Below are 22,100 nucleotides of genomic sequence, written 5' to 3' on the forward strand. Positions count from 1 at the left end.
TCAAGATAGGAAGAAGAACCCTGTTGGGGAAAAATATCTCCACTGTCACACAGGAAAACTTGATGTGAATAGATACTATTTCAGGATTCGTTCTTAAATTCCTTTGCATCACTGCACAGTGAGCCAAAAATAATAAACTGGTGAAAAACAGATGAAACATGACGATGATTGAAGTCATTATTTCGACCGTGTCACGAATAGATATCATTATTCCTCCACTTCAGTCTTAAGAATGTTTAATACAGGAAAAAAACCTAGGAGGAGAAAATAAATTTGGCAAAGCGTGGATGAAAAAGTTCAGGTGAGGAGGCATGATTTTGCAAATATGTCATTCTTGCATTCTGTCAGCATATCGCAAATTAGTCAATGATTGCTCATGGCGATTAAAATAATCTTACATATTTTCTCTTCTGTGAGTGTTCAGTGATGAACACCTGGAATCTGGAAGGCTTAGAACAAAATTACTGAAATCTACAAGCGTGTTATCTATACATATATATATATTTATGACATGAATTAAATGTGAAAAATGGAAACTGCAGTCTAACATTATAATACATTCTTGACATTTTATATAGTAGGCACTTAAAAATAATAATAATAATAATAATTCATGGGGCACTAGATATCTGTTACAAATAGACTCAAATTGTCTAAATTGTGATCTGAATGAGATGTTGGTGACCGTATATTACTGCAACAGTTATAGCAAGACAACTTAATTATTTAAATAAATTTAAATGTGTTCTTGTGAAATAAAAAAAAAATTACTGCAAATCTTATAGACTTGAATTTTAGGAATGCTAAAACTGATAGAGACAAACTAATACATCATTTTGTATTATAAAGCAAAGACTATTTGACCACTTGGTTTGTGTGATATTTTGATGCACGTATTTTCTGAAAAAAATACAAAAATTATAAGAAGACATTAGTGAAACATGATTTAAAATTCTACCAACAGAAATGGTCTTAATGTAAAATACTGACCAACAGGTTTTACGTTTAATAAATTTATAGTGATAATGGCACATGTAAGTTAAGCAAAGATTAGTTCATTCTCAATTAGCTGGACTCCATTAGTGATATATCTACTGCCTTATTTCCAGTTTAATAGAAAACAACGAAACAAAATTTTAAGTCCTCAAGAATGGCTCATGTTGGGGTTTGGCAAGTCTGATCTTGAATATAGACAAGTAATTTAATACCAAGGTTATATTATTTTAAGAACCTGCTTTCACTGAATCAAAAGTTATTTTCTCTGGATCTCCCCAAATCCAGTCATAACTTAGATTGTTGTCTTCATATTACTTCCTTTAAACCTTTGTTCATTTTTTTGCATTTTGCTATAGTTTTCTAAATTTCCCCATATGATCTAGTAGATAACTAGCATTATTTTCAATTGATAGTGTTAAAATAATTGAAATAAAGTATTTTATTAGCATCAAAATGTAACATCAAAAAGTATTTATTGTTTGTCTTTCTGAAAGGACAGGGATTCACCAACATTTTACACTGTCACCACACCCATTTTCAAATTATACTTGCAAATTAATGATTTTAAACGAAATTATTCTCATCTAAAATTATATAATTTTTCTTTAAATTGCATTTTGAAAATTTCAGTACCCATTAATGAGAGTATAAGTTGGCCGTAATTCTATATGTGCTTTTAATTTTTGTTCAGTAGTACCCATCAATTGTTTTTTCCTACTGTTTCCTAATTTTTGAGTTACTTACATTGATTCACTGTATTTCCTAAGATTCTTATGTGGTACAATTTATTTTTAGGAAGGATTCAGGTTTTCCTTCTTACTAAGTTCTCTTATATTCAACGTTCTTTATTCAACATCTTCCTTCTGTTGCTACGATAGATACATGGACAATAAGTTGATGATATAAAATTTGTCAGTCATAAAATTTTTCTCTCAAAACGATTTTCATTCCATTTGGTTTTTTCTGTTAGCTTCAGGTGACATTATGGCCAATTTATATGTGCTTTCTTTTATTTTTATAGCAAGCACTTTTCATTTGTTTTGCATATTATATTGGCCAGTATACATTTTTTGGGATTCTTTCTTTGCTTTAAAATTTTATAATTTCACCAGAATAAGGTTGTATTTAGTAAATTATGATTGTGTAAACATTTTCATTTTATCTTACACAATTCTAATCATAATTTCTGCGTTGTCAGTTTTGTGTTTTACAGTTACAAATTCTTGGGTCCTCATCTTTCCACCTACTCAAAGGACTCCTATATTTTTCCAAGTTTCTCAGGTCCCTACTACCCCTTCTTCATTATATTCTATAAATTTCCATCTCATCTTACATCCTTTGGTTTAAGAAGTTAATATTTTCTTGAGCTTTATTGAGATTTCCAAGGCAGAGCTCTCTAAAAGTATGTTTTTCTTTTCTATGACACATATTCCCTGACCCCAAATTGTCTTGAAAATCTTCATCAATTTCCCTTCGTAGATGGAGTCGCTGTACTCACAAATCTCCTTTATGGTATTACAGAAAGAGTAATGATTTTCCATGATTCATTATGGCTAATTAAGGTGAAGTATTTTTGATCTTTATTGTTTTTTGTTTGTTTGTTTGTTTCATTTTTCATTTAACCAGGATTATTTGTCATTTGTATTAAAATTTCTTATTAATACTTTCTTACATCTCTAGTGAACCATTCAATTATAAATTGCTTGGGTTACAGGCTTATTCTTTTAACACTGATGTTGACTATTTTGAACAGAATTTTATATAAAAATTAAACCAAGTAGTCTAAACTTATTTCAACACTTCCCAAAATGAATATATTTGTTTCTAACACTAAAGGTCATATATTTATTGAAAGGTCACTGTCTAAAACAAGCTGATTCACATGCATAATCTGAAGTAAACGTCACTGAAAGTCATTGAAAATATTATCTCTATCCATGATAACTTTATTTGAAGGAACTGTCCATCATCATTTTTTTCTGGATTTCTTCTGTCAGGCTATTATTTTACTGTTTTCCGTTAAGCTTATTAGGTTTACTAGCAAAAAAAAGTTATAATATTAATCATGCTGTAAGTGTACAAATCTTTGTATTGTTTTTCTATATGGTATTACATAAGCTGCAGATTCCATAGAGTAATTAAAAAATAAAAAGTTTACAGGAATGTTTATAAACCACTCAGTATGATATTAGTTTCTGTGTTTTGTGAATCAATTACAAAAATCCAAAGAAATTAAATGATGATTACAAAAATAAAATGGAACTTTACAAAATGTTTAAAAATTAAGTTGAATTTGCCTTCTTTTTCATTTTAAATATTTTTAATAATCTAAAAGAAGAAAAAAAAGTCCTTGGTAAAACTGACATATTGAGTGTGAACAGCTTATAATTCTCTATTGCTTGATCAGACAAGTAGTTAGGAAGGTTTATTCCACTATAAGAAAGTTCATCAATTAGTACACAATTCTTTGTGTACGTTACACTTGAATAAAAATTTTTACTTCTGAAATTCCATTTGGTTTCTTGGCCAACAATCATTCCCAATCATCCCAAGACCTTCGGTACAGCTGAAACACAAACGCTTGTTTTCCATGTTTTGTCATGGTGGTTGTTTATTGTTTGTAAGATTTTCTCATAAATCTAAAACTTGTTTCTGATATTTCGCTAAGAATTTCTAGGACTTTTGCAAGCAGTTGGGTCTTCTGGTTAAGTTGGCTATGTTTCAAGAGACAGAAGTGCTCAGAATGCATCTGGTTCTGTTTTATTTTTATAAATTTTAATTTTACTTAAATCTGCATACTAAGTGCTATTTTCAGCCCAGTAAAATTTCCTTCAATTCCAAGTGTGATTTTAGTTTGTATCCCAATTACTTCTTTGAAACACCTGTAATTTCCAGATGGCTCTTTGTTCCTTCAACTCTTCTCTCATAATTTTCAGGTCTTTGGCTTGTTTCTGTACACTCTTAAAGAGCCTTTTAAAATTTCCATAGGCTCATTTTACTCTTTGCTGCCTCCCATTTTTATTTTACTTTTGTGTCTTTAGTTTGGTTTTAAGCTTTTAAAGTCATTCAGAGTTCTTTTGTACATCAGTTATTCTTTTCACATGACTTTTCTTACCCAACTTTTGATTTTTCTGATAAGTAGAACAAAATATTTATATAAAAACTTAAGTTCCTAGCATATGTGACAACTAGGAATTTTCTTCTTTTTTTAAAGATTTTATTTATTTGAGAGAGAGAGAAAAGGAACATGAGCAGAGTTGGGGAGGAGGCAGAGGGAGAAGGAAAAGCAGACTTCCCCTGAGCAGGGAACCTGACACAGGGCTGGATCCCAGGACCCCAGAATCATGACCTGAGTTGGAGGCAGACACTTACCTGAATGAGCCATAGGGTGTTCCAACTAGGACTAATTTTTATAGTTTCTGTTCACAACTACATCTTATTTGAAGGCCCTAAAACTATCAGGAGCTAATATAGTTCCACCAGCTAAGTCACCCTTTCTGCTTCTGATAAATGAGATCTCTAAATGGATGTACAAACAAGCAATTCATACAGACCCTGGGCAAAAGTGACAGAATGAATAGAGTTTTTCAAACTTCTTACTGAGCAGCAGAGATGTTTGTTTCTTTAATCCACAGCATTATTTATTTGTTGTTTTAAAACAATGTAGACCTTTCTTTTCTGAGCTAGGTATAAACACCAGATTCAAGCATTAGGTTTTTTGGTTGGAATTTTTCTCTAAAACTGATATATGTTTTATTTACATATGATATATTTGTATGTGTTTGATTTATACATAATATATTTACATGTAATATGTTTATACATTTTATGTATATTGTTATAAGGGTATTCAAAGATAAATTAAGAATGACATGTAATATGTTTATACATTTATAATATATTTACATGTAATATGTTTATACATTTTATGTATATTGTTATAAGGGTATTCAAAGATAAATTAAGAATGCAACTAGTACACTTTTCCAATGAAGACATACAAATGGCTATCAGACACATGAAAAAATGCTCATCATCACTAGCCATCAGGGAGATTCAAATTAAATTACATTGAGATATCACCTTACACCAGTTAGAATGACCAAAATTAGCAAGACAGGAAACAACGTGTGTTGGAGAGGTTGTGGAGAAAGGGGAACCTTCTTACACTGTTGGTGGGAATGCACGTTGGTGCAGTCACTCTGGAGAACAGTGTGGAGATTCTCCAAGAAATTAAAAATAGAGCTTTCCTATGACCCTGCAATTGCACTGCTGGGTATTTACCCCAAAGATACAGATGTAGTGAAAAGAAGAGCTATCTGTACCCCAACGTTTATAGCAGCAATGGCCACGGTCGCCAAACTGTGGAAAGAACCAAGATGCCCTTCAATGGACGAATGGATAAGGAAGATGTGGTCCATATACATGATGGGGTATTATGCCTCCATCAGAAAGGATGAATACCCAACTTTTGTAGCAACATGGACGGGACTGGAAGAAATTATGATGAGCGAAATAAGTCAAGCAGAGAGAGTCAATATCATATGGTTTCACTTATTTGTGGAGCATAACAAAGAACATGGAGGACATGGGGAGATGGAGAGGAGAAGGGAGTTGTGAGAAATTGGAAGGGGAGATGAACCATGAGAGACTATGGACTCTGAAAAACAACCTGAGGGTTTTGAAGGGGCGGGGGGTGGGAGGTTGGGGAACCAGGTGGAGGGTAATAGAGAGGGCACGTATTGCATGGAGCACTGGGTGTTGTGCAAAAACAATGAGTACTGTTACGCTGGAAAAAAAAAAAAAAAAGATGGAGCTTCACTTTTATTCTAACCCAGAGCAGAGACACAAGGCCACTCTGGTATTGTGACAGAGTTGTTAAGACACTGTTATATATCTAGGAATACACCAAAGACATTCATGAAAGAGCATAAAATCAAACCACTAAATTAACAGAAAACAAATACATGCTAATTTAATTTCCAGTTTATCACTAGGAATGAGGCAGAAGGAGAGATGGAGTAAAGATCCTGCATTTTTGTTAATCTCAGAATCAAAGTATCTTCTCATTCTTTGTGAATACACTTGAATATCAAAAAGTGAAAATTTTAAATTCTGAATTTCCCCTTGAGGCTGACAATTTTATACTTGCTGGCTATTATATAGATGTGGCTGATTAACAATATAATTTTTTTCTGTTTCTAATTCAAGGTTGGGTAATATGGATCTGACCATATTATGTGAGTTTTTTAAGTCTAGTATACTCATATGATTGCATATATTTTAGACATTTTTGAATAATTAGGGAAGGTGTACTCTGTAGACTACAATATAATCCCTTTATTATTTTCAGATTTCATAATAAATTTTCCTTAAATTCTGAACTTTCCTCAATATATAGGACATATTTACATTTTATTTTATACAGTAAAAATTTTTTAAAGTAAAGATGATGGGTGTTTGATAATATTCTAACTTTAGTGGTTCACTTAGGTCTATCTTTTTTTAGGTCTAACTTTTTAGTATTTATTTATTTATCTATACTTTAAAGATTTTATTTATTTATTTGACAGTGATCGAGAGACCGTGAGAGAGGGAATACGAGCAGAGGGAGCAGGAGAGGGAGAAGCAGACTTCCCACTTGGGACTCTATCCCTGGACACTGGGATCATGACCTGAGCTGAAGGCAGACCCTTAATGACTGAGTCACCCAAGGGCCCCGTAGGTCTAACTTTTTAAAATCACTGAATTTTTCAAAGAATTATAAAAGGTGCACACACCTAGAAAAATGCACTAGAATAAAAATTAATTAAATAAAAACAGGAAGTTTTATATAATTTAGCTGAGCTTTAGAAATGAAGAATGGGAGATATTTGTATCATCCACTACTTGGCAAGCAAAATAAAAGAGTTATCACATTTCAGGATTTGACAATGTCGACAGTGACTCACTGCTTCCTTTAACAACCAGAATAGAGGGGTGCCTGGGTGGCTCAGTGGGTTAAAGCCTCTACCTTAGGTTCAGGTCATGATCCCAGGGTCCTGGGATCAAGCTCCACATTGGGCTCCCTGCTCAGCAGTGAGCCTGCATCCCCCTCTCACTCTCTGCCTGCCTCTCTGCCTACTTGTGATCTCTGTCTGTCAAATAAATAAAATCTTAAAAAAAGAAAAGAAAAACCAGAATAGAGTGGCCATAAGATTTTGTGAAATGCTGGTATAGAAGAATGAATAGCAACCCAATCAGGCTTAAAACTTGGTATTTGCAATTCAGTGACATTTTACAAATCCCTTATCCTTTTAAAGCCTAATACTTTTATTACTTAAAAGTGAAAGCAATAAAAATATATCTCAAAAGTTAAAATAAATAATAATTTTAGAATATACAGTATATAAGAGGTGCTAAATAAAAATTAGTTTAGTTACTTTCTTTTTCACTTTACATAACACAACTTCTTTTATTATATCTTTTAGTTCTCAAAACAAGAAACTAAGCCATTCTGAAAAGGAGAGGTATTTGGTCCATATGGTTAAAAAGCAAAAAAAAAAAAAAAAAAAGGTGTTTGACCTATATGAAAAAAAAAATTATTGGTTTGTATTGCTCTGTGATAATTGGCTCATTACTCATTTCAAAAATATTGCTAACATTTGCACTGTGGTAAAAAAAAAAATCATGCTATATATATTTCTAATAGAGCATTTCAAAGAAAAGTTGCTAAATTTAACCCTAAACTTCACATCCTACTTTTATATGCTTTCCTTCCTCAAAGATCCGCATCTGTTATTTTTAGCACAAATTGTTATCTCTTATGCATGAGTGATTTTATTACCAAAATTTTAATAGTTAAATTCATCTTTCACTCAGAGCAAACATAAGGAGAGCCATAAAGTAAAATGGCACACTTAGTAAGAAATTTTGAAATTTAAAGATAATCAGCTCCCCATACATCTGTTAAACATATTGAACCCAAGTATACGCTGACTAACTTTAGCCTTTTCTTTATGTAGCAAGATTTAGCTATCATGCCCCTTGGAGAACACCTTCATCTTTATCATTTGGAGTATGAGCATTTCTGCGTCTGCTCCAAAGTCAATTTCCCTGATGTACTTGCCTTCAGAGTATTACTCATGGGTACAACTTGTACACCATTTTACCTTCTTGAAAGTCCAAAATAGCTGGCCTTCTAGAATATGTGGCAAGGATTGTCTCTCACTGACCTTAATCCCCAGAGTGGACAGGGTAATAAACATTTCTCTTAACCCCCCCAACCCAAACTCATCAGTGCCCATTTCTTATTACCTTCAAATCCCCACTAACATAAAGCTATTATATGTGAAATTTTGTTACAAACCTTTGAGAGAGACAGAGGAAGGTTTCAATATATTTTATTATAGGACAAAAATACTTACATTTGAATATTTTTACTGCTAGTTTTTTGGCCATCTATGCCAAGAGATCCATCCTCATTAAATATTTCTGGAATTGCTTTTCTCTGTCAAGGTCCTTCTCCAAGTTTCAAGATCAGCTATACTTTCTTTCCTTAGATTTATACTAGGAAAATTTCTCATGGAGTGATATGCTGAAGACACGAGAAATATCCTCGTTTGACTTCTTTGACTCATTGAACCAGTTCAGAGGGATTTAATCTTTATGATCAAAAGCTTATGAAGATGTTTTCCTAAGTGGCAGAAGATCAAATTCAATATTACATGGGATAAAAGGCAAGATATTTAAAATTTCAAAACCACAATTTCTCAGCTACATAATGGAAATAATTACTCATCTCAAGAGTGGTGTTGAGAATTAAGCGAACTGAAGCATGTAAAGCACTTAGAATAGTCTGTGTTATTTTACAGTAAGTCTTTCATCTTAGTCATAGTTTTGTTATTGGTGCTCACTCTGCTCTTCAATCATTTGACAAATATTTGTTGAGTGCCAGCTGTGTGTCAGGCTCTATTAGGGAAGTTGGAGAATAAGTGAGAAAAGATAGTGCTTGTTCCCCAATGAAGGTGGAAAGAAAGAAAACAAACAAAAAAAACAGCATTTTACATAGTGATATGACTTTGAAAGAAGATGAAGCAGAAGCAGGGTCATTTTCATAGTCTGGGAGGATACCTCAAAGAGGTCCCTTGGGTAGAGATCTGAATTATGAGAAAAAATAAGACCGATGTAAAGATCAGTGTGAAAAATATTCCAGGCAATAGGGACTGGAAGGGCAAACATTTTGTAACTAAAATGAGCTTGGCGTGGCTTAGGAACAACAAAAAGCATTCAATTGCCTAGAACAGAATGAGCAATAGATGATCATCATAAATGAGGTCATAGAGCAGCTGTCTGCTCGTCTAGGATCTTGAGTGCGATAGTAATAAATACACAGTTTTTCACAGTCATGAGAATGACCAGAGGGCTTTGACTGCAAAGTTATTGAACTCTTAGATTTTTAGAATATCTCTGGTGGTCTGGGTGTAATAAACTTTAACACATAGGGGCATCAAAGCAGCTTTGTGGATTAGGTTAATTCTACTTTCTCAAGAAAATAAGACACTAGGTTGCCAGTTCAAAAGGAAAAGAAATATTTAAAGATTTAAGTAAGAAATAAAAATTGTGAAATAATTTTTTTTTAAGATTTTATTTATTTATTTGTGAAGGAGAGCAAGAGAGTGAAAGAGTGAGCACAGGCAGGTGGAATGACAGGCAGAGGCAGAGGGAGAAGCAGGTTTCCCCACCAAGCAAGGAGCCCCATGTGGGACTTGATCCCAGGACGCTAGGATCATGACCTGAGCCAAAGGCAGCCGCTTAACCAACGGAGCCACCCAGGCATCCCATGAAATAATTATCTTAAAGATAACTGACAACGGAAATATATAAGTATTCTGGATATTTCTAAGTGCCTCATCAGCACAGTTATGACGTTTTCTCTCAACTTAGGTTTAGGAACAAAGTAGAGGAGGTAGAAGGTGAGGTTAAACCAGATTTGATGTTTTTCCAGTGAGAGAGGAAGACACAAATAAGGTAAGGCTGAATTCAACTTAGAAATATAATGTTAGGCTTTAGTAAGGATAGAAGAAACCTCAGGAGAAAAAGACAGTAATAATTTGATGAGGTCAGTGGATTAAAAAGTGTTGATACAGTGAAAGAATTGTTGGGGGGCATTACTAGATTATGTCTGTTTATGAAAAGTTTAGAGGTGGTGATCAATACATAAAGTCCTGAAGTTGAGATTTTTTTTTTAATATGACACAATGATTGGAAATAACTAGAAAAAAGGAAGAAAAAATTAATGAAGGCTAACAGTGGAGTATTATTTGCCTAACTGCAGAAATTATTACTAAAGCAGCTGTTTTTGAATTTCGTCATTTGAAATTACATCTCCTGGGGTGCCTAGACAGCTCAGTCAGTTAAGTGTCTGCCTTTGACTCAGAACATGATCCCAGGGCCTGGGATCAAGCCCCACATCAGGCTCCGAGCCTGCTTCTCCCTTTCCCTTTGTGCCCTGCCATGCTCACTCTATCTCACTCTCTTTTTCACATAAATAAATAAAATCTTTAAATAAATAAATAAAATTATATCTCCTTTTTCTGTCTACCATTATTTCAGATATATGGTATATCTATAGACATTTATAAAATAGATTCTAGAGTTAAATGAGTCAGTAGATATTTCTATAATGAGCCTTTTGTTATCACAGAGGGAATGAATTTAGAACCATACATTTGTTTGGGGTAACAATACTCACTGGAGAAAACAGATTTCCAACTGCCCTATTAATAAGTAGGACAGCAGTGTGAGAGATTTCTAGCTTCTAAGATACAAGCAGAAATAGGTAAAGGGGAAATCTGTTAGACTATACACCCAATAAGCATATGTCCTCTGGACTTTTTCATTTATTATTTTCTTGCCTGGAATTCAAAATAAACATGTGATTTTAGCAACGAAGAGGACTATATCCATATACTAAGGACATGAGAGCTCTTAGATGGAAAGTGTCCAAATCCTGATGGGCTTTGCGGAGCAGCCCCATTAATGCTATCTCCAGCCCTATTATTATGGTTGAAAAGTCCTGTAGCGCACAGGTTAAATAACTCTGTCAGTATATCTTTCTCATCTTTTTCTTACAGACTGGTCAGCTCTCTTGTCAGCTAATCCATCTTTTATAAGAGTCCATTCAAAAGAAAACTCACAAGCAGTAATCAGCATACTACTTTCCAAGTTTTTTCCCCATTTGCTCTGAGCCAGTGAGCAGCAATACGACCCAAATTTTTGCCACAGCATAAAATTGTGTTCCACCTTTTCAGCCTCCAGTATCTGGGTCTCCCCTGCCCAAACCTCTTTCTTTATATAGTTCATTTATATTTTAGACTGTTAATTATAGCACACTACTAACCTCTAGTAAATTCATTAACAGGGTTACAAAAGCTGCCTTATGCAAAATCACTTAAATTGCTAAAACAAATAGATTAGTTTCCACACATATCAAGAAAGCCTTGAGAGAAATTAGGTAAAAATAAAACTGATATAGTTTACTCATTTATAATGAATAATAAGAATAATTACATGAGGAAATTACTCAAGCCTGTTCGCAAAATAATAGTCTGATTCTTCAAAGCCTGTTCTGCTCTAGTCATTGTATATAATATAATGTAAGCTAAGAGTGACAACCCCATCAGCTTTGCCAGATAACATAACTGAAACAAGGAGATGCCGTTCCATCATCTTTATTCTTTTGGTCAGAAGCATGTTATTGGTTCTTCTGGCACTCAAGGATAAAGTATTATACAAAAGAATGACTCATTGCAGATTAGTTTATGGTGTGTCAGCCACGCCATATACACTATTTTTAAAAATAGAGAAAGATGTTTGATTTCAATCATTGTCAGTAAGGCATGATCAAAAAACTATAGGATATGCATTTATTATTTGTTTATTTAGATATTTAATTCTAAAGCAATTAAACTAATTTCTTTGCTAAAGTATTGCAAAACTTTAATTTTGTATTAGCTTACTTTTCTTAAAATATTCACATTCTAGTCATAAGAATAGAGCATATTAAAAAGAATAGATCATATTATATTTTTAATATTAGAAACATGAATTTTACAGGTTGACAATGAAAACAAAACATTTAGTACATGAGTCTACCTCGTTTTTCATAACAAATTACATGAAATGGCAGGAATAAGTTTTCAGAAAAAAACTTGTAATGATATTGGCTAAGCATTAAATGAGTCCCTCAAGATTGCAGAGCAGACTGATTTTCATTTACAGAGGACGAGAACAAATAAAACCAGTTGTCCCCTTAACCAAATCCACTCCTATTACTAATCCACAGGCTGACTCTATTAGGAATTTCAAAGGCCAACGTTTGAGAGCCTGAAGTAACAGTAGGCCTCAACAAAAACAGCAGAGAAAACACAGATACATGTGCAAAGGAAAAGGAAACATCTTTGTATTTGAATACTAAGAATACAGGAGCTGGTTTGGGACAAAAGAAACACTAGATACTTCTCTGGGGGCAGGGAAATAGGAAAGAGAGCCTGATAACTAAGGGTCAGTGAAAAGAACTGACAAATTCCTTCCACAGCACAATTCATGGGGCTGTACTTCCAGAACCAAATCTCACCCACAATCCTGACAGCAAATTCTTGTATTCAGAGTTTTCATTGTCTGTCAGACAAATGGACAATTATTATTTGGGTGGCTCATTTTATCCTTAGGGACTAGCACAACATCTCACTCATAAAATAGTCTCAAAAACTGTTTTTAAAGATTTGATTAAGTAATCTCTACATCCAACGTGGGCTTGAATTTACAACCCCAAGTTCAAGAGTTGCACACTCTACCAACTGAACCAGCCAGTGTCCATGTCTCAAAAATATTTATCAAAATGCCAGTATTTGAGAAAAACTAGTACCGTATTTTTAAAGTGCAAAGCCAGAATAATTTACCACTAATGAAACAATTAATAGTCAGAAGAATACTATTTTTAAAAGTATAACAAATCTTTCATAAAAAATGATTTTATTTGAAGAATTGAGATTTCAGAAAATGTCTTTAAGAAAAAAATTTAAAACTCAAAACCAAAATTTTTATGTAGCATACAAAATTTTTAGAGAATGCAGAGACATCTAAAATAGAATAAGTCTGAAAATATAAATGAAAAATATTGTAACATGAAATCAATAGCAAAAAGAATAAAAACTGGTAATAATAACAATAAAAATATAACATGAAAAACTAAATGAGTCCAAGATGTATATTATATTACAGTTAATACCAAGAGTATAACAACTGTCTATAATGTATGTTTTGTTTTGTTTGTTTTTCAATTTGTTTTGTTTTTTGTTTTAAATTTAGTACAGTATTCAATAAATTACTTGGTATAGCTGACACATTATCATAAAATAGGCTTTGTGTTAGATGATTTTGCCCAACTATAGGCTCATGTAAGGATTCTGAGCATGTTTAAGGTAGATTAGGCCAAGCTATGATGTTCAGCAGGCTGGATGTATTTTTTACTTACTATATTGTCAACTTACGGTGGATTTATTTGGGATATTACCCCATCAGTTGAAGGATATCTCTATACATTCTAGCCAATTTGATTTAGAGTCTATGTTTTAATTAATATTTAATTAACTTTACTGTTAATCCCTTCTATTTCTACTAAAGTTTTTACATAGGTCCAAAAAGTTTTAATAGTATAAGGCAGGCCCAGTTGAAATATTTTCTGATTCAAGGCCTGCTTACTTGGCTACTATGAAAATGTCCTCTGTCATTTAACAAGAACATGTCTTCTCTTCCAGGTAGCAGTGTTAGCTGGTAGAACAGGTGGGACAATGTGATATGTAGACACTTGAGTTATATCCTAACCAATATAACATGGATTATAAGACGCATCAGTTTCAAACACGTTTTTTAAAGTAGGAAAATGTATATTTAGAATTAATTAAATACAGTGTTATCTATATTCACCTTCACTAAATTAAGTGAAAAGGTCTTTATGTTTCATATCAAACACACTTGTGTGGCAGACATTTTAAATTTTTTATATTCTTTCGTAAAATTTTATTTATCTGGTGTACAAACCCTTATCCTTTTTCTCAATAAAAAGATTCTGGTTAGGATACTCTGTTACTTTGTGAGCTTCAGAATGACAGTAACTCAGAATATGATGACGGTGAAGATACAAAGAATGGAAATAGTTTGAAGTGAGATTGATAGAAATGGATTATGGATAAGATGTAGTTTTAATTATAGTTAAAATTAAAATTAATAATTTTAATGGTAATTTTAATTTTAAAATTATTGATATTTAATTATCAATTATTATTGATAGACAAAGGCGATTATGCCTTTCTATGTTATCCTGATTGAGAGAAAAGCAGTAGTGAACTGTTTCCATGTATTTTATACAGAACCACACAAATGCTATTGATTTTCATTTGATCATTTATTCACCTCTGATACCCAAATTAGGTTATAAATCTTGACTTTTAGAAGATCATTTATACTCAATTTTGCTTTGTTTGCCTTTCTTCATGTAAGTGTGTCAAATCATGAAATGTATGCTGTAACTTAAACCACTCCTACCACACCATTCTTCTCCTGGAAGCCTAGTGAGATCTCCCCATTCCTAAACCAAACTGCAATTGTTAGTTCTTGTTTTGCTTTTGTATAATTAGTAAGAACCCCTGATAAATATGCATTTGATGTTTTCCATTCAGTTCTTTACAGTATATTTTTGACTAATAACAATGAAAGGGAAAATAATAGATTAATATTTAATAATAATTAATAATAATTAATAATAGTAGTAGATTACCTACATTTTTAGAGGCTCAAAAAAAGAAATGCAGAAGAAATTTGAACCTATGGTATAAAGCAGTGCTATCATTTGTTAAATATATATATACAGTAGTAGGCAAAAGCTCCATCTAATGTGTAATTATATGAAACTCAAAAAATGAAGTACTAAATATATAAAGAGAGAAAATAAAAGTAATATTATATGAAATTTTATTGTGCTCAACTTATCACTTCTTCTGCCAGTTTTAATCATTGCATTTCACTTACTATAGTTTTTTTAAAGACTTATTTGTATCACATTTCTTGTTTTACATTTTAGAGAAAAAGCAGTGAATAATAGCAAGATAAATAAAAGTTTTTTCAATGAACAATTCTTACATTAGTATCTCAAAAATTTCAACTTTTAATATTTCACAAATATTTATTACTTAAACTGAATTGTATGTTTATATGTTAGTCTCCTAGACACAGTATCTTCTTTGGAAAAAAACATATCCCAAGGCTATGAACCACATTTCCATAATTATACTAATGAAGTTGAGTTTCCTAATGCATTCAATCATAAAATCAGTTCCTGACTACTAGTTGCCTTCAAATGAGAAACTGCTTTTCATAGCTACAAGGCAATTCAGACAAAAAAAAAAAAAAAAAAAAAGAAGAAGAACTGGCCAAAATTTAAACTGACTGTGAAACTTCCTAATTTATATATGTCCCACTGGTCTCTTGGAAGTCCCTTTTCACATACAATAATGAAAAAGCATAAAAGGAAAAGTTGGGGATTCTGTCCACTAGAACACATTAGAAAAGGAGACTACTTTTTTCTTTTCCTGTGTAGTTTGACAAATGTTAATTTTGAATTTCTATTCAGCAAAGCTCTTTGACATGCTATTTTTTTTCAACTATGCATGTTAACTTTAGGTCACATTGCAGCAGTAAGAAGCACAATATTAAAAAAGAAAAGAGAGAGAGAGAGAGAGAGAAATCAAGAACAGGTATCAAATGTAGCCAGGGCCTCATACTTCACATGCAGGCAGGAGAGTTCACAGGACAGTTCATCAATGATAAGCAGGAGCAAGACTTCAACATGCATTCTTCTTTCAACGTTTATTGAACACCTCACTCAAGTCAAGCACTGGCTCTGTCAAGTGAATATAAATCAATTAACATGTTACCTCTGTCTCAAGGCTTTTCTAATCTACCAAGAATTTGTAAATCACCCAGATCTAGGAAAGCAAGAAGTCTCCAGAATTTTGAAAATAAGTAATGTAGAAAAGCAGCGGTAATGAAAAACAACTGTGACCTCTTACCTCAAGGCAACAGTATTTTGTCTTGCATGTTTTCCTATCTGGCTATATGGCCTTCCTAGGAATCATAGAAGGTCCCTGAAACAAAGGAGATCCGAAGTCTGTAGTGAATTCTGAAGCTGACTGAAAATTCTGAGGCTGAAAAAGGAGCAAAGATGTTGGAGGCATCTCTGAAATATAGCTATCGATCTATTCAAAAATTTGAGTGTCTATGAAATTAAGAAAAAAAGGAAAATATGTAATAAGTTTATCAAACTTGAATGCCATCACGTAATAACAGCATTTTACAGTATTTCATATTAGTGATACATACAAGTTAATGGCTGTTATGAGAAGAAAGAATAAGGAGAAAGTAATGCAACAGAGTGGAAATGTCATTCATCCCCCCCCCACCCTTTTTTTGCACAAGCTGAAACTTTATCTTGTAGAGTAGGAAACTGGATGCAATGGAGAAAGATGGATTTGAAATCAGAAGATTAAAGAGTTAAAATCTGGGACTGACCTTTGCTAAATGCTGGAATTTTTGCAAGAACTTTTGAGCTTTAATTTCTTCATCATAGTATGTAAATAGTGATACATGGCTCATTGGCACTGTTGTTAAAAGTTTAGTGAGATAATGGGTGACAGTGATATCTTAACCATAGCCCTAATGTCTACAATTGCTAATAGAAGTTCCAGACCTAGAGAAATAGGATGGGAATTATGAAGCAAAACACAGTCTTTCCAACAAGTCCTAGGCCTATTTATACCACCTATACCACCTTTATAAGAAAAATATTCCATTGTTGTAACAGTTACCAAAAACTTAGTAGGTGAAACAATACAAATCCATTATCTTATATTTTTTGAGGTCAGAAATATAAAAATGAGTCACTAGACTAAAATGGAGAAGTGCTCTTTTCCAGGGGCTCTAGGGAAGAACTGTTCTCCTTTTCATCCTCAGCTTCTAGAGATTGCCCACATTTCTTGGCTCATAGCTTCATTCCTCCATCTTCAAACCTAGCAAAATTGGGCTGAGTCCTCCTCACACTTCCATCTATCTAATTGTCCCTCTTCCACCTTCTCTTCCACTTGTAAGGACTCTTGTAATTTCATTGTGCCCACCCAGATAATACAGAACAGTCTTCCTATCAGCAATCCTAATTACACCTGCACACTTAATTCTCCCTTGACATGTAACAAGACATATTTATTTATAGGTTCCAGATTGTAGGATATGGACATTATTTGGAGGCCATTAATTTGCCTATCACACCACCGACTGGCTCAGTGATCGGACCTATGACATTCCTGATAATACAGCTGAAAAGACTCTGAAGTTTCTTCTGAATTTGGACTGACAGACAGGTAGTTCAAAGTAGAAAGTCACAAAATGATAGACAATGAAGGACAGAGACCTGAAAATTCATTTGGATATGAATCATATCTAAACAAATACAGTATGTGGTAGTTATAGAGACCAGAAGCTTCAAATTTCACTTAGTATACTTTTTTAGGGGGTGTCCCCTTTTAACTTTGGTTCTTTCCTCATTCTCTTCCTAAAATGGAGTCTGTTTCCAAGAGGTCTTTCACTTTAAATCTCTATATTATTCTGGAGCCCTTTTGGTGTGATGGTAAGATGTTAAGAAGGGAAAGAATCCTATAATCCTATGATCAAATATCAATCTTTATGGGCCTGTTTCTTGGGGTTCTGTTTCTATCCTTACTCCAGGTACATAGGTTTATCCTTGCTACCTGGCTATAGTTTCCAAATCTATTACCTTGATTGAAGTCCTGTTCCATGCAGACCATGTTCTTCCCCTGAACTTGGAAAAGAAGAATTAGGTGACTGGAATAGGAAGTAGTTTCATTTCTCCAAATGGAATTAGGTTTCAGAAGTGCACTCAGGCAGAGTCATTTTCCATCGAGTTAAGGACTTTGTTATGTAAAGGCACTAGGGATATTTTGTAATAGTCAGAACAAGAGAAGACATGTTTGGAACCTAACTGTGAGAACCTCTGAAGATCTTTGTATAAAACCTCAGTAGGTGTCTAGGCCCCTAAAACTGATGCCTTCAAGAAATTTGTATCCTCATGCTAGTCTACGCTCAGTCTCCAGCAATTTGTCAAAATCATTATTTAATAATTCCTGCCAGATTATGGCTCCTGGTAAGAGATTTTGAGTCTAACTTCCCCCATAGTTTGAAATGAGACATACACTACTGCTCTATTGTCACTCTCTAATGGATCCAAGAAAACTCACTGATTTTCAATTTGTCAGAAATTTTCTTGTGAAAAGATGGAAGTCATGATATTCAAGCTCTTTTTATGTTGGAGTTGAAAACAGAAGTACCGCCATTTTTCTTTTTATCTTCATCAAGCTCATGGCAAAGCTGATTTTAACATCCTAGAAATGTCTATCTAAAATGTTGTATTAGTGTATCAGAGACTGATATTGAAGACAAATTATATTTATGATTTTAAAGAGAAACCTAACTTCTTCAGAAAATTAGACACGAAATCTATATTACTGGAAGATAAATATAAAAATAAAAGAATTAAGGATATTTCAGTGTAAATCATTTTCCTTTTTTTTAAATTTATTTTTGGTGTAACAGTATTCATTGTTTTTGCACCACACCCAGTGCTCCATGCAGTACGTGCCCTCCCTATTACCCACCACCTGGTTCCTCAACATCCCACCCCCCGCCCCTTCAAAACCCTCTGATTGTTTTTCAGAGTCCATAGTCTCTCATGGTTCATCTCCCTTTCCAGTTTCCCTCAACTCCCTTCTCCTCTCCATCTCCCCATGTCTTCCATGTTCTTTGTTATGCTCCACAAATAAGTGAGACCGTATGATACTTGACTTTCTCTGCTTGACTTATTTCACTCAGCATAATCTCTTCCAGTCCCGTCCATGTTGCTACAAAAGTTGGGTACTCATCTTTTCTGATGGAGGCATAATACTCCATTGTGTATATGGACCACATCTTCCTTATCCATTCATCCATTGAAGGGCATCTTGGTTCTTTCCACAGTTTGGCGACCATGGTCATTGCTGCAATGAACATTGGGGTACAGATAGCTCTTCTTTTCACTACATCTGTATCTTTGGGATAAATACCCAGTAGTGCAATTGCAGGGTCATAGGGAAGCTCTATTTTTAATTTCTTGAGGACTCTCCACACTGTTCTCCAAAGCGGCTGCACCAACTTGCATTTCTACCAACAGTGTAAGAGGGTTCCCCTTTCTCCACATCCTCTCCAACACTTGTTTACTCTCTTGTTAATTTTGGCCATTCTAACTGGTGTAAGGTGACATCTTGATGTGGTTTTGATTTGAATCTCCCTGATGGCTAGTGATGATGAACTTTTTTTCATGTGTCTGATAGCCATCTGTATGTCTTCATTGGAGAAGTGTCTGTTCATTTCTGCCCATTTTTTGATATGATTATCTATTTTGTGTGTGTTGAGTTTGAGGAGTTCTTTATAGATCCTGGATATCAATATTTTGTCTGTACTGTCTATAAATCACTTTCTTAATGTTTATTTCAAAGATGGTCATTTATTATCTACTTGGAAATACACACTTCTACCCTGAAAGAAATGGATATGTTGACATATGAGAGAACTATTGTCTCTTGAAAGACTGAAGACATTATGGTAATCTATCCTCCAGTAGTTGTCATAATACTTTAGTACTATGTAGATATTAAAGAAGTTTTATTATTTCTATACATAAGTTTAAATGTCAATTAAAGTTCTGCAAACTCAAGCCTTCATATAACTTATGATTCTTTTAAACATAATTTTCTCAAGTAAACTTTTCTCAAAGATACTACGATTATAGCAACTGTTTCCTAATACAAAGTTCATTGATTCTCACTTAACTATTTCTTGATAACTGCAATTATTTTCAATATAAATTTATATATAATACTTTGGTGTCTTCAGGGTATATTAACATATATCACTATTTGTCCAAGCATTGATTACTTTCAGATTGTTGTTTTTTGGTATTTCCTCTGATTTTACTTTCTAGTTCACCATTATTTGTCAGGAAGTGTTTATTAGGTACTTGCTTACACTTGATATATTTCAAGTGATTTATACTGGGTACTGGAAAGAAAAATGTAAATTAAATGTGTCCTCTGTTTTTACGTAGCTTTATCTGTCTATTATCTATTTTACTATCTATCAATCATCTCTCTATCATATATGTTGAGCCTGAGCTCTACTTTTCTAACTAAAATATTGTGAATATTTAGGGCATGACTATTAAGGCAATAGTTTTTGTTATCTATTATTTATTATATTCGATCAGAGGCAGTTTTTCTTCACCCTATGCTCTTGATTCCTCCCTGCTCTAGTTAGTAGAACAAAAATTTGATTTAAATAGTGAAACGCTACTATATAAGAGAAAGTGAATGAATCTGTGCATGTTATTATGTGGCACATTGATAAGATATGATGTTATTTGAGGCAATACCAAATTTAATGATTTCATACTTTAGTAACACAAATATTTAATTAAATTATAATTTATATTTATTTTAAAATGGAAAATATGAGAAATGTCATCAGATATTCATGGTAAAAGTCAATGCACAGAAATTGTTGCTTTCTTGGTTGTTCAGTTGCTTTCTTACACACTAACAATGAAAATATAGAAAAGGAAATTAGAGAATCAGTTCCATTTACTATAGCACCAAGAACCATAAGATACCTGGGAATAAACCTACCAAAGAAGTGAAGGACCTGTACTCAAGGAACTACAGAACACTCATGAAAGAAACTTAAGAAGACACAAAAAGATGTAAGAGCACTCCATGCTCTTGGATCAGAAGAATAAACATTGTTAAAATGTCTATACTGCCTAGTGCAATCTATACTTTGAATGCCATCCTGATCAAAATTCCACCAACATTTTTCAAAGAGCTGGAACAAACAATCCTAAAATTTGCATGGAACCAAAGAGACCCCAAATTGTTAAGGAAATGTTGAAAAAGAAAAATAAAACTAAGGGCATCACATTGCCTAATTTCAAGCTTTAATACAAAGCTGTGATCACCAAAACAGTATGGTATTGGCACAAAAACAGACACATAGACCAATGGAACAGAGTAGAGAGCCCAGATATGGACCCTAAACTCTATGGGGACCCTCTTTGTCTATTCGACAAAGCAGGAAAAAATATACAGTGGAAAAAAGACAGTCTGTTCAATAAATGGTTTTGGGAAAATTGGACAGCTATGTGTAGAAGAATGAAACTTGACCATTCTCTTACACCATACACAAAGATGAACTCAAAATGAATAAAAAGACCTCAACGTGAGGCAGGAATCTATCAAAATCCTAGAGAAGAACATAGGCAATAACCTCTTAGATATCAGCCACAGCAACTTCTTTCAAGACATGTCTCCAAAGACAAAGGAAACCAAAGCAAAAATGAACTTTTGGGACTTAATCAAGATCAAAAGCTTCTACACAGAAAGGAAATAGTCAACAAAACAAAGAGGCAATGCACGGAATGGGAGAAGATATTCTCAAACAACACCAAAGACAAAGGGCTCATATCCAAGATCTATAATGAATTTCTCAAACTCAACACATACAAAGCAGATAATCATGTCAAAAAATGGGCAGAAGACATGAACAGATACTTCTCCAAAGAAGACATACAAATAGCTGATAGACACATGAAAAAATGTCCATCATCATTAGCCATCAGGGAGATTCAAATCAAAACCACATTGAGATACCACCTTACACTAGTTAGAATGGCCAAAATTAACAAGAGAGTAAACAAGTGTTGGAAAGGATGTGGAGAAAGGGGAACCCTCTTACACTGTTGGTAGAAATGCAAGTTGGTGCAGCCATTTTGGAAAACAGTGTGGAGACTCCTTAAGAAATTAAAAATAGAGCTTCCCTATGACCCTGCAATTGCTCTACTGGGTATTTACCCCAAAGATACAGATGTAGTGCAAAGAAGGGCCATCTGTGCACCAATGTTCATAGCA

This window comes from Meles meles, chromosome 17, assembly GCF_922984935.1.
Source record: "Meles meles chromosome 17, mMelMel3.1 paternal haplotype, whole genome shotgun sequence".
NCBI classification, from domain to species: domain Eukaryota; kingdom Metazoa; phylum Chordata; class Mammalia; order Carnivora; family Mustelidae; genus Meles; species Meles meles.